The 17,076-nt window shown below is 40.8% G+C and overlaps 1 protein-coding gene across 1 annotated transcript in view; it reads right to left on the minus strand.

Annotated features, from left to right (window-relative positions):
• The window catches only part of CLASP1 (cytoplasmic linker associated protein 1), a 219,041-nt gene extending 202,685 nt beyond the window's left edge, over positions 1–16,356 (minus strand). Inside the window, exon 1 of the mRNA XM_083349903.1 lies at positions 16,130–16,356. The gene's annotated coding sequence lies outside the window, so the exon portion shown is untranslated. The remainder of the gene's footprint in view (positions 1–16,129) is intronic.
• Positions 16,357–17,076: the final 720 nt, after the last annotated feature.

A 17,076-nucleotide genomic window follows, 5' to 3' on the forward strand; every position in this document is an offset into this window, starting at 1 on the left:
GCGTCCCAGGAGATAGGAGGAGAACCACTGAAGAACTGTGCCTCCCACTCCCAATCCCCTGAGACGCCGCAGCAAGATACCATGGTCGATGGTATCGAAAGCCGCTGAGAGGTCTAATAGGACTAGGACAGAGGAATGTCCCCTATCCCGAGCCCTCCAGAGATCATTCACCAGAGCGACCAATGCCGTCTCCGTGCTGTACCCGGGCCTGAAATCCGATTGGTAAGGGTCCAGATAATCCGCTTCCTCCAGGACCAGAGGGAGCTGACGCACCACCACACTCTCAAGGAACAGGAGCTCACCCTATCGCATGGCACTTGGGTCTCAAACCCAGGCTGTCAGCTTTTCAGCCGACAAGCTCAATTTTTTAACCATCAAGCCATCATGCTCCCTCCCTTCACAATTTGGAGGACAAACAGCTGGGGGAGGATCTGTATTCCTGTTGTCCCAAACAAAAATCCATCCTCCAATAAGCCACAGGAAAAGAGCTTCCTTTGCTTTCCTCTCATAACCTTGGCATCCAAATGGCTTCTCTCTACCAGCAGCTGGGTCCATGTACAATACAGCATGACATGTGGATGTCGACATGTTACTACTACCTTGATCTGGCTGCTCTCCTGAGCAATCGACAAATTTAAATGGCCAATCAGAATTGTAGAGTAACGTTAGACCACTCCAGCCCATTCGTATAGTTAATATTTTCAGTTTTCTTTAATTCTATCAAGTTTTCCAATCTACTTATGTGGTTTTGGATCATGAGATCAGCATTACATTACTAAGTTTAAACGTCCTTGGCTGTGGCATTCTCCTTGAGCTGGCTTAGCTTTCATGGTCTGCCTCCGTGCAATATCTAGTGCTCTTTCTTTCACATCAGTGCCCCATACAATTACATTTTTTGGAAAGATGAGCCAGCAATCATCAGAAGTGCAGAAAGAGCTCCCACTGGCTCTGCTCAACAACCAATCACTTTGACCTGATTAGAGAAGTTTTACATCAGCATTAGCCATCAGGTACATTTGCACCCTGTTTCTTTGACAAACCAGCTTCTCTCCAGGTATCCCACCATTACAGTAAAGAGGTTCCTGGACTGAATTAATTCCACATTAATGCTGGGATGGGAAAGGGAAGCACTATTGTGCAGAGTTGACGTAGTGAAATTGTGAGATCACAAAACCAACTTCTAAACATCACAGAGAAATACTAAGCCTGGCATTTGTTGACCATCCATGTAAATATGTCTGTGCATGTGCTTTTGCATGCATGCAAAAGAGGCTGACATTCACCTGGGCAGATCAAAGGGAAGGGAAGGACCTAATTAAAATTGTACTGCTAAGTACCACTAAGGACTCAACTTCTTTCATGGTTCCTGTTTGTTTCTTGCTTACACTTTTATTCAATTTGTCATGTCACAGAATTCAAAGAAGAGCAATGTACAAAGCAGCGTAGAAAAGAGCTCAGTCAAACTAAATTTTATTTGATCTCAACAAATTTTTGTTAAGGTGCTGTTACTGCAGGAAGTATTCCTGGCTGGCCAGTGACATGAAAGGGAATAATGGCAGCAAAGCAAGAAGGGAAAACTAATCACCTTGTTTGTAATGAGTGGCATGCTTCCTGATCACAACAGCATCATTTGGCAGCCTTTCAGAATAGACATAATACAGGCAGAATGTGTAGAATTTCAAGATAGCAGTAGTGTAAAAGCAACCCCACTCTTCTTTTTTCCTGAATTATAGCGATAAAGTGGTTATGCTGCCACAACAGAATATCTAAAGTCTACCTTCAGCTGTGCACAGCCACATGCGCCTTGATCATGTTCCATCTGGATTACTGCAATACACTCCCATATGGGACTTGAAGACCACCCAGGAACTTCAATTGGTCCATAACGCAGCAGTGCACACAATAATGGGGACCCCTAGGTTTTTCCCATGTATGTTGCACAAACTGCATGCAAGTGTTGTCAACACAAAAGATCAGGTCCACAGATGAAGGTCCAATTAAACTGATTTATTGCTAATCATGCCTATGCACGGGGGAAATCTTCTCGGTTAACAGTCATCACCTGCATGAAGTTAGAGAAGGGTCACCAGAATTCCAGGGAGGCTGGACTTTTGTTTGCTTGTAGCTATGCAGGGATTCTAAGCTGATCCCTGTTTTAATTCTGCCTCCAGGTTCTGCCACTCCTACTCCTATAGGCTTCCAGTTTCTGAGTGCAATTCAAGGTGCTGGTCATCACTTTTAAATCCTTACATGGCACAGTGCTGGGTTATATTCAAGGTGCTGGTGATGACCTATAAAGCCCTAAGTGGCTTGGGTCTGGGATATCTGAGGGAGCACCTGCTGCCGGCATCAAGCTCCCTTCGTCCTGTGCACTCCCACAGGGAGGGTCTTCTCAGGGTACCACCGGTAAAAGATTGCTGGCGGACAATACCCAGGGGGAGGGCCTTCTCTGTGGGTGTGCCTGCCCTTTGGAACCAGCTGCCTGTAGAGCTTAGGACTGCCCCTGACCTTCGCTCAATCCGCCGGGACCTGAAGACCTGGCTCTTTGAGCTCTCTGGCCTGGTCTGAGCATATTAATTGGGATTTTAACTGTTTTTTTAACTGGGGTTTTATTGCAAGGTTTATATAATTCTTTTAATTGATTTTAAGTTTTGTAACTGTTGTATCTGTTTTTTAAATAACCTTGTGAACCGCCCTGAGTCCTACGGGAGAAGGGCGGTATATAAATTGAATGAATGAATGAATGAATAAATAAATAAATAAATAAATAAAATATATGTGGGACTGCCTTTCCTTCTACTTGTCCTACCATGTTAGATAGGGTGGGCACACTCTTAGTACCTTCCCTTACTATTGCCATCTGATGTGAACTGGGAAGCATGCCTTTTCCATGCCAGCCCCCAACCTTTTGAAACAATCTGCCCCCTAAGCTTTGGCTGGCTTTTACCCTCCTAGCCTTCTGTAAAGCTTTAAAGACCAGGCTTTTCCCACAAGCACTTAGGATAGGATAATTGTACATTTGAAGTTTGATTTGGCGCCAGGTCTTTGTTGTTTTTAATATTTTAATTTGTTTAGTTTTATGGTTTTAATATGATTTCATATGTTGTCTTAACTTCTGATTGGGAGCCGCCCAGAGTTGGTTAGAAGTTGGGCAATTATATAAAGGTTTTAAAAAAATAAGTAAGTAAATAGTCCTAGTCATGCACACTTAGCTGCACATATCTAATCAACCCACATATATCATGTAGTTATTTGAATGGGGAAAACTGGTGCAATGAGTCCTCTAGCTTCTTGAGGAAAAGCTAGAGCAGACATGTCAAACTCATGACATCACGTGACGTTGCGCGACGTATTGGAGCTTTTTCCCCATTGCTGGCAATGGGGTGGGCGCGGTTTTGTTGTGACGCATCTGGCCCACGGGCCAGCAGTTTGACACCCCTGAGCTAGAGACACATCAAACAAACAGATAAATTCATCATCTTTGTAGATGTCATTTTTTTAAAAGTAACAGATCTACTCCTATGTAAAAAAAAGTGCCAACCTGCAAATGCTGAATGTCCAATTTATATGTAATAAATTATACTGGTGTATAGGTATCTGTTTTGGTGCAGGTTTATTGGCTCCACTGCCATCCCCCTTACGTGTCATCTTCTATTAGGAAAAAATTCACTTCGTATACATCCAGATCTGCTTAAAAATAAAAAGGCTAAATAACTACCTCCTCACATCATGATAAATGTCTTAATGAGTAAAAGGTGGACACAGACTCCATTGTTTCTTCTGCAACAATACTATTACAATCCTAAACAAGTCTAGACAGATTTAAGTGACAATCAACTGAATAGATCTTAAATTTCTGTAAGCAGGTACAAACCTGCATCAACCTTTAGAAGCTCATCATATCGATTATGAAAAACTCTTGCCTGTGTTGGAAAGTGCCAGCCTTTTTATATTATGTGAGTAATTCAGATCTTTTCCCAAAAGTGGTAGGGAGGAGAAATATAACAAAATTGTATTGTGTAGTTCTACCAGTATGTCTACCTAAGGCTAGGTGCAATACTTTGGAAAAGAATTGGTCTTTTACCGGGAGCGGGGGGGGGGGGGGAGGGGGGGAGGAACTGAGTTGATTGATATCTATGGAAAGCTAAAATACGTAAGATACTAATCCAGTTCTAATCATGTTTCTTGAGTATTACTGTCACAGACTTTAAATTACAACTTTGATGACTGATTATGTTTCAGTAAATTTTCAAAGACCACTCACTTTGCTTAGAATTGATTGACCGAAGTAATCTAAAAATACATACATAAATAAATCGTTAGAGCATACTATATATTTCCAGCATTCCACTTCAACCAATTTATCCCCCATGATCATTCTATTTCTTTGTAAAATATGACTATATTGCACTTGCTAAATGAAACTGGGACAGAATTAGAGATGCTAAAAATAGAGAGCTCACAAATGAATTTAATGTCAAATTATTAACTTGATGTGACATATCAGAAACATAACAAAAGGGGACAAAAATGCTGAAAAGAAGCTCAACATTTAGAAGGTTTCCTTGAATATCAGAAGCAAAAGATAAAGAGAATTCTATACTGTGCTTTTAAAATGTTGCCTTATGCTAACATAGCTACCTATTACAAATAAGGTTGCATTTTTCTTGCTTACATATTGAAAAACAACTATTGGGTGCGGTTTCAAATTGCTTCCTCATTTTAATTGCTTTTCCAAATAATCTGGATCACAGTAGCAGGAATGTGAAGACTGATTTATAACTGTACCGTACTTTGCCTTGAACTATCAGAAAAAATCTGTTAATTGGAAGCATTTAAAATACATTCCACAACAAGACAGCAGGTTCAAGATAATTTGGCTAATGTTGCTAAGAAAAAATATAGTTTTCCGATTTCTTACCCAGGCAGTCTGGCTCAATAGAACTAGTTAAATAATAATTTTCTAGGGTATTATTTCACCAGACCATTTTAATTTCATAAACATTACATTTCTAACTTCCCGAAATACAACAATGGAAGTAATCACAAACTATAATAAAAAAGCTGATTAACTGTAATCATTTAGATTGGGGGTAGAGAGTGAAGTCTGTGCAGGTAAGCAGAGAATCCTAAAAATTGTAGTTGCACCATATATAAAAGAACAGATTGGGAAAGGCTGGTTTAAGAGAACTACCTTCATTTTACATTTGAAAATATTTCTTTTTTTTATCCTGATTTTCTCCTCCAACACTAGAAACTAAAATAGCCTTTCAAATTCTGGGAGTGGGAGGCACCGTTTTACAGTGGTTCTCCTCCTACCTCCTGGGCCGCTCGCAGTCGGTGTTGACGGGAAGACAGAGGTCCACCCCAAGATCTCTCGTTTGTGGAGTCCCTCAGGGGTCGGTCCTCTCTCCCCTCCTGTTCAACATCTACATGAAGCCGCTGGGTGAGCTCATTCGTGGTTTCAGGGTGGGGTATCATCAGTACGCTGATGATACCCAACTTTTTCTTTCCACCCCGACCCAACCCAGTGATGCCCTCACTGTGATGTCCCGTTGCCTGGAGGCGGTCCGGGTTTGGATGGGGAGAAACAGGCTTCGTCTCAATCCTGACAAGACTGAGTGGCTGTTCATACCGGCATCTCGGGCTGACCAGCCTTCTCCATTATTAACAATAGGGGATGAGGTATTACCCCCCGTTGATAGGGCTCGCAACTTGGGAGTCCTCCTGAATTCACGGCTCAGTTTGGAAGATCATATAGGAGCCGTGACCAGGGGGGCTTTTGCCCAGATTCGCCTGGTGCGCCAGTTGCGTCCCTATCTGGACCGAGATGCTCTATGTATAGTCACTCATGTGCTCGTGACCTCCCGGTTAGACTACTGCAATGCCCTCTACATGGGGCTGCCCTTAAGGGCCACCCGAAGGCTTCAACTGGTGCAGAATTCAGCTGCGCGAGTTTTGATGGGAGCTTCCCAATACTCCCGTGTAACACCTCTTCTCCGTGAGCTGCATTGGCTTCCGGTTGCCCTCCGGGTGAGATTCAAGGTGCTGGTAATGACCTATAAAGCCCTAAATGGCTTGGGTCCAGACTATCTAAGGGAACACCTGCTGCCGGCATCATCTTCCCATCGTCCTGTGTGCCCCCACAGGGAGGGCCTTCTCAGGGTACCGCCGGTTAATGAATGCTGGCGGGTTATTCCCAGGGGAAGGGCGTTCTCTGTGGGTGCGCCTGCCCTATGGAACCAACTACTCACAGAACTTAGGACTGCCCCCGACCTTCGCTCATTTCGCCGGGACCTGAAAACATGGCTCTTCGATCTGTTTGGTCCAGACTGTGGGGTTGTTAATTTAACTGGGTTTTAGATTTACTCTTGGAGCTTGAATTTAATTGTTTTAATTGTTTTTAATTTTTTGTATTCATGGTTTTAACTGCCCTGTAAACCGCCCTGAGTCCTAAGGGAATAAGGCGGTATACAAATCCAATAAAATAAATAAATAAATTCAAAGATCAGCATCACAGATTGCTAACATCTCATATAGTAATTCTCAATTCCAAGTAGTATTCTGGCTGCTCACCCACTACTTACCATACTGCCCATATCTGATTGTAATTAAATCTAAAATGTTGACTATATAAGGGACCTGGGTAAGTCCATTCCACTACCATCATCACATAAATGACATCATTTATGCCAATACAGAAGTCTTTGCATATACAGATATATATGCACAGAATTCCACAGCAACCAGGACCCAGATTGTTGGGGGCAATTAAGCTGACTTTGTAATAATGCCGCTTGGGGTGTGTGTGAAAGCCCTAATAAGCAGGCATATACATAGAATGAAGGCTACTGCTAAGCTTGTAAGCTGCCCTGAGTCTTCGGAGAAGGGCGGGATATAAATGGAATTTAAAAAAAATTAATAATGCAAAGAGATGGCTCATGTATTTAAGTTCTCCTCTTGTAAACATCATTTTAGGAGTGTAAATGGAGTGCAGGATTGTCCCAGACAGTTCACTGGATATACCCAATATAACAGCATTATCTTCAAATGCTGCATGGAATCATTCCATGTCATTTCTCCAACTGATCTCTTGATTCTTGAGGACCTTCAAGCTTTCAAATCAAAAACAAATCCTTACTACTGAAGCACTAAATAGCAGGATAAAAAGGTTTGTCAGATATCTGTAGAAAAATATCCTAAAGGTAAAGGTAAAGGTTCCCCCCACATGCGTGCTAGTCGTTTCCCACTCTAGGGGCCAATGCTCATCTCCATTTCAAAGCCGAAGAGCCAGTGCTTGTCCAAGGACGTCTCCGTGGTCATGTGGCCGGCATGACTGGATGCCAAAGGCACACGGAACGCTGTTACCTTCCCACTGTAGTGGTCCCTATTTTTCTACTTGCATTTTTTTTACGTGCTTTCGAACTGCTAGGTTGGCAGTAGCTCGGACGAGTAACAGGCGCTCACTCTGTTATGCGGCACTTGGGATTCGACCCGCCAAACTGCCGACCTTCTGATCGGCAAGCTCAGCGTCCTAACCCACTGAGCCACTGCGTCACTAAATAGCAGGATAAAAAAAAGTTTGTCAGATATCTGTAGAAAAATATCCCAGCAATTTCAATAAATTATCAGCTATGTTTACTTTTCTATTGACTATGTATCTACATAGCTATGGAGTACTGTCTAGGATTTATATTGTCCTTAGAAATCACTATTATATTAGGCTCTTTCCCTAGGACACAGGTCTGCAACCCGCGGCTCCGGAGCCGCATGCGGCTCTTTCAGCCATCTCCGGCGGCTCCCAGTCCTCTGCCATGTGCAGTCCAAAAAAAAAAAAAAACTGGGACTAAAAAAGTTCAATCAATTCAAATATGCAGGGTAGGTGCATATCTCGCCTTGGCTCCACTCTTCAGTCAAATACTGTTCTGCGCATGTGCGTATGTACGCGCATGTGCACACATTTTTTTGCGGCTCCCAGTTTTTCCTTTTGTGAGGGAACGGGTTCCGAGTGGCTCTTTCATTGTTTCAGGTTGCTGACCCCTGCCCTAGGAGATTACAGCACAGACTGAAACAGGCATACAAAATAAACAAGGGAGGATTAAGCAAACTTGAGTAAGTAGAAGAACTGATCATTGTTCCAACTGCATGCACTTGTAGTTACAGCAATTTATAAATGATGATGGCAGAAGGAGGGGTGAGGGGGAAATCTACAACCAACTGCATTTACTCTATCCATTCTGTAGGAGATGAGAAGCTATCCAGTCTTCCTGTTGTAGCACTAAAGGAGAAAAAAAGGATTACCTTTTCCGATCTCCTTTATTTCTGGGAACTGTTTCACGATCCCTCTCCCACTGCTTCATTCTAGGGAGACTGGTCCTCAAAGCAATCCCATGTGACAATGACTTCCATGGGGTCATTGCTCTCGGGCCCAGACTGAGGAAGAATTTTAATTTGGGGTTCTTTTTAACTGACTACAGGGTTAATTTAATACTTTTTAATTTGTTCTTAATTTTTGTATTTTGGATTTTTAATTCCCTGTAAACCGCCCTGAGTCCTCAGGGAAAAGGCCGGTATATAAATATAACTAAATAAATAAATAAATAAATAAATAAATTGACAGAGCAGGCCAAACCAAGATTTTGTTAACTAGAGGAATTGACTAATCTACACAGAATGGCTAGATTAGCGTTTGCATGTTGTGCCAAGGCTTAGTAGCTAATCTATAAAGTATCATTTACAGATTACAAGTGCTTTGCTTAAACAATATTCTAAGCCTGCAGTCTCCTAACCGTGCACTGCAGCATCCCAGGGGAACCACAGTAAAATCAAAATATCTCAAATATCCCAAAATGCTGGGATATTTGACTACTTAAAATTAGTGAGCTTTCTGTGGCATTCTGGGGTGCTGCAGCTTGAGAACTGCTAGGAGGATCATAAACAGTCATAATAAACGTACAGGCATGACCTCACAGGATGTAGCAACACAGCAAATTGTAGCTGCCCCTCATTATAAGGCATAAGTCTTCAGTAGGCCCATTCTGACGTGCTGAGAAAGGAAACTTTTTCCAGTCTGGGAAAAGAAAATGATCCTTCTCAGCTGAAAAGGTAATGAAAGATGTAATCCCAAGAATTGTGTGAGAGTCTATGACAACATATGTATAAATTGACTGAGACAGAAAGGCACATTCCAGCAGTAGCTCTGTTCATTGCTGCCTTATTGTGGTCTCTAACATTACAGACAGGAGCTAGAAATGATTCCCCATCCCTGGACCACAGTGATACAAAGGAATCTGAAAAAAAAAGGACAAACTTAAAATTAAATGGTTGCATTAACATGTTCCGTGACGCATTTCCTGGCATGAGAGATAGCAAGGAAAAAGTATAATAGAATCAGCAATCTTTGGACAATTAAGGATGATAAAGTTCACAGTGTGGCTACAATCCATTTTTTAAACAAAGTTAGTTAAATACCTTTTGGGTTATGTAAACCCAATCAGTTGTTCCTTTCTGAGTTAGGATCATGCTTCCCCCAAAAATCTAAAGTATCAAAACTTTAAAAGACAGGGTTAACCTGTGGTTTGCATTTCTTTCCAGCCTCTGAAAACACAGAGACATAGAGATAGAGAGTCTAGAGCAGCCACCGCTGCAGGCATTTGATCTTTATGGTATATTTTCAGTTTTCTACCCAGTGAATATTCCCATTGCCTCTGGCTCTGAATGAGGCTCCATTTGCTGTAACCCTGATCAAGTTATCATGTATTTTAACATTGTTTGAATTTTGGAGTGAGAGAAATTGTCAAACCAAAAGGAAGCTGGAATGCTACTTTGGATGGTTACTCTGTACTTAACGAGGACAGATTCAGCTTTCATCAGTTGCCTGCCACTGGATCACTGGAAAAGTCATGGTACTTGAGAATGGTGATAGACTCAGTTATTGTAGTTGTGTCGTGCTAATGCAACCAATGTGTTCCATCACTGTTATTTTCCATTATATAATTAAGCCTCCTTGCCATTTAGGTCTCAAGATGCTCCTCTGTCACAGTATCAAAGAAAGCAAGTTTGTATAATTAGTCACTAATTAGTTTCCTGAGAATTTCCATGTACTTGTACATAAAAATTTGGCTCAACTGGTCTTTCCCCAAAAACATGCATGCTCTAAATCAATAGGGCTATTTTTTTTTTGCTAAATCACTTATGGAAACAATATAAAATGTAGATTTTTCCAGACAATCATTAATGAAACCATTGCTGACTTTGAAAACCAAAGAATCTCCTTTAAATAATTTCCTTCCCACATCTCAGGGTTTATGGAACAGTTTTGTTGTTGTTGTTAGTTGCAAAGTCGTGTCGGACCCATTGCGACTGCATGGACAACATTCCTCCAGGCCTTCCTGTCCTCTACCAATGGAACAGTTACACAATTCTAATTTCTGAGATTGACTTTTATTTACTCAGGTGATTTATATCACTAACAGGGCCCTGTTCACCGCCCTGAGTCCTTCGGGAGAAGGGCGGTATATAAATAAAATTATTATTATTATTATTATTATTATTATTATTATTATTATTATTATTATTATTATTATTATTATTAAAACTGATATCACTAAAAATAAAATCCACACACATACATTTTAATACCCACCTGTACAAGACTGTAACACTTTGTCATAACAACTGAACCTTTCCTAATCTGTTCTGCTATGGTACAGGGGAAGGTGGGGCATTAAGTGCAACATATCCAGTGAGGATTGTGTTCAGGAAAGACATCTTTAAAAATTCATGTATCTAAATAAATTCAGTGACAATGAAATATATTTTCTGCTTAGCATTCTCCAAGCCAAATACAGAATTGAAGCTACTACTACACCAAATCAAGCAGTTGATCAATTTCACTCCATAATCAAAACACTTGACAGCCTGTTTCTTAAATTTCAAAATTCCTCCCAGCAGCACTGTATATTTTATGTCTTAAAATATAGCTTTCACTATCAAGATACAAACCCCTCCACACATGCCTTATCTCTACTCCTTGCAGAGCCTAGCAACTAACAGAAACAATATGTCTGAAACTAGCAAAAGTGAAAGTACAGTACAGAATCATAACCCAATCCTATTGATGATCCAACTTATGCAGGAAGAACTATAGATAGGGCAACTCTGCTTTCTCCCAAAAAAGTCTATTGTTTCGAGCAAGTAAGAAAAGAATGTATACATCTAATGAAGTCTAAACCTACTTTGGAATAACATGCTATCCAATCAATATGTACTAAAGGACAAGGGATGCCTTAGTTTTTTTCTAGAATTCAGATAAGACTTACTGAGGGGAAACTATAATATAGATTCAGACGTTCTTATATTTAGCGGGTTATTACAATCAAGGTGACTTGATTTAGTCATGGCTAATCAGATAACATTTTTAAGTGTACAAATCTAAAGTATGGATCCAGTCCATGCTCATATTTTTAAAACATAAAAGTAGGATATGTGCATAGAATAAAACTAATGAAGTGATTATTATATTAAAGCATCAAAGCATTCATTTAAACGTAAGAATGTATTATCCATTACTTCAATAATAAATAAAAGTATACTTTCAAGAAGCAATCATTCAATCACTTAAAAAGGTTTCCAAAAATATATGGCAGCAGGACTTGTCTTTCATTTTTGATAATGAGAAAAAAAATATTCAAACATGTCCACAGCACGTAAAATAACTTGTCATATATTACTGACAAAGTTACACATATAGCTGATTTTAATTAACTGTTTATCTTCAAATACATTCTTACTAATAAGTTACTATACTTTTATGACACAGAAGGCTGTGGTCTTGAAAGTTAGCTAAGGTATGAATTTCATCGTCATGTAAACGCTGTTGTTGAAAGAAACATACAAAGAAAGAATCTCATCATTTTGAGATAATGTGGTTTAAGAAGACATGAAAAGTAAGAAATGATTTCAAAAAGTGACATACTAGCAAACACCATGATACGCTATGTCATTCTTTCAGATTTTTAGATTCAATTCCCCAGAAGACCAGGCCACATATTCAGTGATCAAGGATTATGAATTATAATACAAACACTTGGAAGACATCAACTTGTTAAGAGATCATCAGAGATCCCTCATGTACAGCTACTACTTGAAAATACAAATATTGTTGATATAGATATATTATAATTGCCCAACTGCAGTTATGCAGGTATCATTTTATATTGTACAGAAGGAGGCAATGGTAAACCACTCCTGGTTTTATCGAGAAAACTACAGACAAGACAAAATGATTGATGGTATAGTACCAGCCCCTTGGGTTGGATACCACTCAATATGCTATAGAGCTGAAGATTTTCATAGTATCAATATGTTTATGATGTGGCTGGATTAAATCCTTGGGATATCTAGTTGCTGATATTGCCATGCAGGAAAAGAAAACCTGAAGCTGCAAAAAGAGAATTGTAGTGGGAGCATGGTATATAAGAAGCATGAACATGGAAAAGCTCAACATCGTGAGATATTAAATTGATTGATTATGCGTTGATATCTTAGGCATCAATGAATGGAAATGCTGGAATGAGACAATTTCAGTCAGAAGATCATACTATTTAATACCTGGGATGTGAAAAACAGTGAATGTGTTGCTTTCATAATAGGGGAAAAATGCCAAAGACAGTATTTGCAAACAATGCAATCAATGATTGAATAATATAAATTAGATCCATGGGCAACTTTTTTTGTATAATGGTTATCCAAATATGTGTTCCAACCGCTGATGCAGAAGAAAGTTCAATCTGAAATAAGACAGAACAAGCAAGCAAGATGTTTTGGTGAAAATATGAAGAAAAATGTAGCTGGACTATATGGACTAAGAAACAGAAATGAAGCATGAAAATGATTTATCAATCTCTGTCAGTCATGTATTTGTTGCTAACAGTCTTATGAAAACCAAAATAATGCCTAAATATATAGTTATCACCGGAGTACACAGAAACCAAGTTGCTTGTATTACTGATAGAAGAAAGTAGAAGAGCTCAATTTTAGCATCAGAAACATGGCCAGGTGGTGACTGCAGAACAGATCACAAACTGTTCCTGTTCCAAGTTAAAGAAGGAAGCCAATGGGTTTCCATCATATGATCTTGGAGCATGTATCCACCCATTTTCAAGGAGAACAGTAGCAATTGCTTTGAAACCCTGAATCTCATATATAGAGAACCAGATAAACTATGGAATGAAATCAAAGTAGTTGCTCAGGTTTAACTGCAAAAAGAGACTCCCAAAAACCAAGGCACCAAAAATAAACAAAAAACTAGATAGCAGAACAAATGCTAGAAATTACCATCTCAGGAAGGAATTTAAGAAACAATGTCAGGGAGCTGATAGAAGAGACAAGGAGCAATATTTCAATGACTTCTGTAAAAACCTCAACGATGAAAACAGAAACAGAAAAACGAGGAAGGCTTTCCAAAAGATCTTTGAACGTGAGGAAGACGTGCCAACCTTGAACTGACATAATAAAGGACACCAGTGAACAGACAGTAACTGATTCAAAGGCTAAACAAAGATGGAAGGAGAATACTGAAATTCTATGCAGTACAAACAAGATCCAAGATCCTTAAAAAATTTCTCTAAGAAATAGAAGAATTGTAAGAACTGTAATACCAGAACGTGAAATTAGATCAGCATTCTGGTTATTACCAAGTTGAAAGTTTACAGAAATTGGAATATCTACACAAATATGGCAAGCGACAGAAGAATCTAACTATGTCAGGCTAATCTAACTATGTCAGCAAATCTGGAGAATTACACAGTAACAAATGATTGGAAGCTGTCAGTCTACATACAGTATCAAAGAAATTAGATTTAAAATAATGTGGAAACTATGGTATGATATCCTTAATTCTACATACTAGGAAAATAAAACCTAGGATCACCTGATGCAGGTTACAGTGGTACATGCCAGAGGTTTGAACTGGCTATAGAAAGGCTGAAGAGCAAGCAAGAGGTATCACAAGAGGTTTTAAAATGTTCTTAAGAAAATAGGAATCCCAGACTATTTCACTGTCCTCATGCAAAATTTATACACAAGACAGGAAGCCATGGTCCAGATGGAAAATAGTGAAGCAGAATGGTTCCGGTTCTCCAAGGGATGTATTCTATTCTATTCTATTGATTTAATCTGTATGCTAAGTATATATTGAAGGAGGCTGGATTTAAGGATGAGCATGTTTTTAAGATGGATGAAGGAAAGTCAATAATCCACCGTCTGCTATGGCATTAATACTATTCTGCTAAATGAAAATATTATAGTAATGAAAATCAAAGACACAATGGGATTATGCTTAAATATAAAGACGACCAAGCTAATGACAACAGGTAATCCAACCACCCTTATAACTGAAAGTAATCATACAGTGGTCCTAACTTCTTTTAAGAGTGTCTATGACAATAACAGAACTAATAACCAAGAAATATACTGCAAGCCGGCACTTGTTAGGGTAGCAATGAAAAGATATTCAGATGCCAAGATGTGTATATGTTTACAAAGACTAGGACTGAGCAGGCATTGGTTTTCCATGTCACACTCTTTGGAAGCAGAAGTTCAACTCTGAAGATGCAGGATGGAAAAGAATATCAATGCTTTTGAACTTTGATATTGGAGAAGATTCCAGAGAATACCATGAGTAGCCAAGAAATCAAACAGGTCAAGAGAAAAAAATCAACCCAAAATTCTTGAGACACAAAGCATCAGACTCAAATTATTGTACTTTGGATGTGAGAAGACCTACTTCTTTTGAGAAATCTAGAATACTGAGAAAGATAGAAAGAAAGAGATGGGAATGACAACCAAAAAAATGGATGAACTTGATTGAATAATTTGATAACTTGATAATTACACTACTGGTAGACCTGAAGGGCCAAGTCGGGAACAGATCATCCTCTATGTGTTCTCTAAGAATCAACAATGATTTGATGGCATATAATCAACTATAGAACTTGGACACTTACTGCAAGATAAAGTCACCATCTGGAAAGGGCAGATGAAATAATGATACCACTGATGTTTAAGAAAAATGGTGCAAGTCCAACAATCTGTAAATTATTTAGGTGTACTCAAACTAAATTCTTTACAAACTGTTTTCCTTCAGCATCTTAGACTATTTAAGCACTACTCATAACCTCACATCATTTAAACAAGTGTAGTGAAATAACTCCACGAAATATTAAACAGCTTCATTTTGCATCCCGAGAACAAATCCCAGTTAAGTTTATACACACAGATGCACAAAGAGCCAATTTAAAGAGACTGTTGCAGAAATGCGATCACATTTTCGAGAGGGAAGCTGACATCAAAACCCGAATGCCCCAAAATCAGTTAAGGAAAGAGATCCGGCAGGAAGAGTGAAATGATACAATTTACAATTTTATATGGCCGTAGTACAAATCAGAATCTCTGATTTAAAGACAATAGGGAGTGGCAGAGATAAAACAAAAGCTGCACTTTTCCGGCAACTCACTCTCTCTCTCTCTCTCCCTATTTAGATCGAAGACAGAAAAACACACATAAGAGACGAGAGACAGTAGCTCACCCAACCCACTTTCCGCCGGCCTGTAGATATGCAGTTAGACCGAACGGGTTTGCTTTGTTCTCGCACAAATCATCCCAAGGAAAGGAGGATCGGCAGGGGGGAAAAAAAACCCCGCCCCCCCAGATCACTTTCTGAAAAGAGTTGTTCCTCACCCTGCCCGCCCATTGTGCAGGCGCTTCCGATCTTTCTCCTCCTTCTCCCGCATCCCAAGCAAAATCAAACCGTGACCTTCGCGAGATGAACGAGGCGGGCAACAAGATCCGAGGAGTGCCCGCACTTCTGCCTGCCTGCCTACTAGATCGTAGACCCCTGAACCAGATCCCCCTCTCTGCTCATCAGCCCTGCACACACGCACAGCCAAACAATGCTCCCTTCCCCCTTCCGTCCTGCACATCTCCTCCCCCCCCCACGCTCCGGCCGTCGATTTCCCCTCCCCCAAGCACCCAAGTCCTCCACCCACCCATGCAGAAAGTCCATGCAACATGACAGTGCAAGCGCCGGGGAGGGTGTGTGTGTGGTGGTGGGGGGGGAATCGACTACCTGGCGGCGATGGCGATGGCGGCGGTGCTAACACCGGAGGTGGGTGCAAAGCTATCTGGAGCCCTGCACGACCTGAAAGAGACATTCAGACGAACGGGAGCCCCAGACGTGTTTTAATCCGTGCTGCTCCCGCCGCCGATGCCTCTGTTGCTCCCGCTGCAACCGCAATGCATGGCCGATGCTTTCCTCCGCCCCTGTGTTGCTGATAAAACTGCAGCTTGGGCTTGGTAAGAATGGAAGCGCTGTTGCGCAGGCGCACTTCGCACTGGCTGGAAAGACGGAGCGGACCGGTGACGGGCATGCGCAATAGGCCAGAGTCCCGTCCAAAAAAAAAACAACCACCCCTCAGTGAGCATGCGCTTCGTACTCCTGGCGCTTCTAATGATAACCACGCATGCGCTGGCCTGCCTTCGCTCAGGCCATGAGAGCTCGTTTGTGAACCTCCTACTGTGTATTAGGCGGCAGCAGAGGTGCAGGGTTTTGTTTTTGGTTTTTTTTCGGTTTTTCCCGCTTCCCAATAGTTGTATGAATTTTTTTCCCGTCGAGATTTACTAGGCCCAAGTTCCCCACGTCAAAAATAGAAGGCTAAAAGAGAACGGGCGAACCTATCTACGATGACGGAATCCGATCAGAACGATAACGGAGGGGGGGGGATTTTGAAGCACGGCTGGAGCGATGAACTCAGCGCGCGGAATGCGCATGCGTCAACGAGACGTGTGCCTTTAATGGTGTATAGGGCAAAACGGACTGCTGCATACCTTCCATTAGTACTCTTACGCGGGGGGGGGGTGCTGCGTGAAGGCGGAAGGGTGCTTAGGAAATGGAGGCTAAAAGTGTGATTAGCTTTCCTTCCGGGGTTAAAGGTTATGAAAAGGCACCAAGAAGGCAGGGCGCGCTTATAAAGTAGTCCATGGGTCGGCAACCTCGGCTGTTTTATGACTCGTGGA

The sequence above is a fragment of the Vipera ursinii genome, assembly GCF_947247035.1.
Source record: "Vipera ursinii genome assembly, chromosome: 1".
NCBI lineage: Eukaryota > Metazoa > Chordata > Lepidosauria > Squamata > Viperidae > Vipera > Vipera ursinii.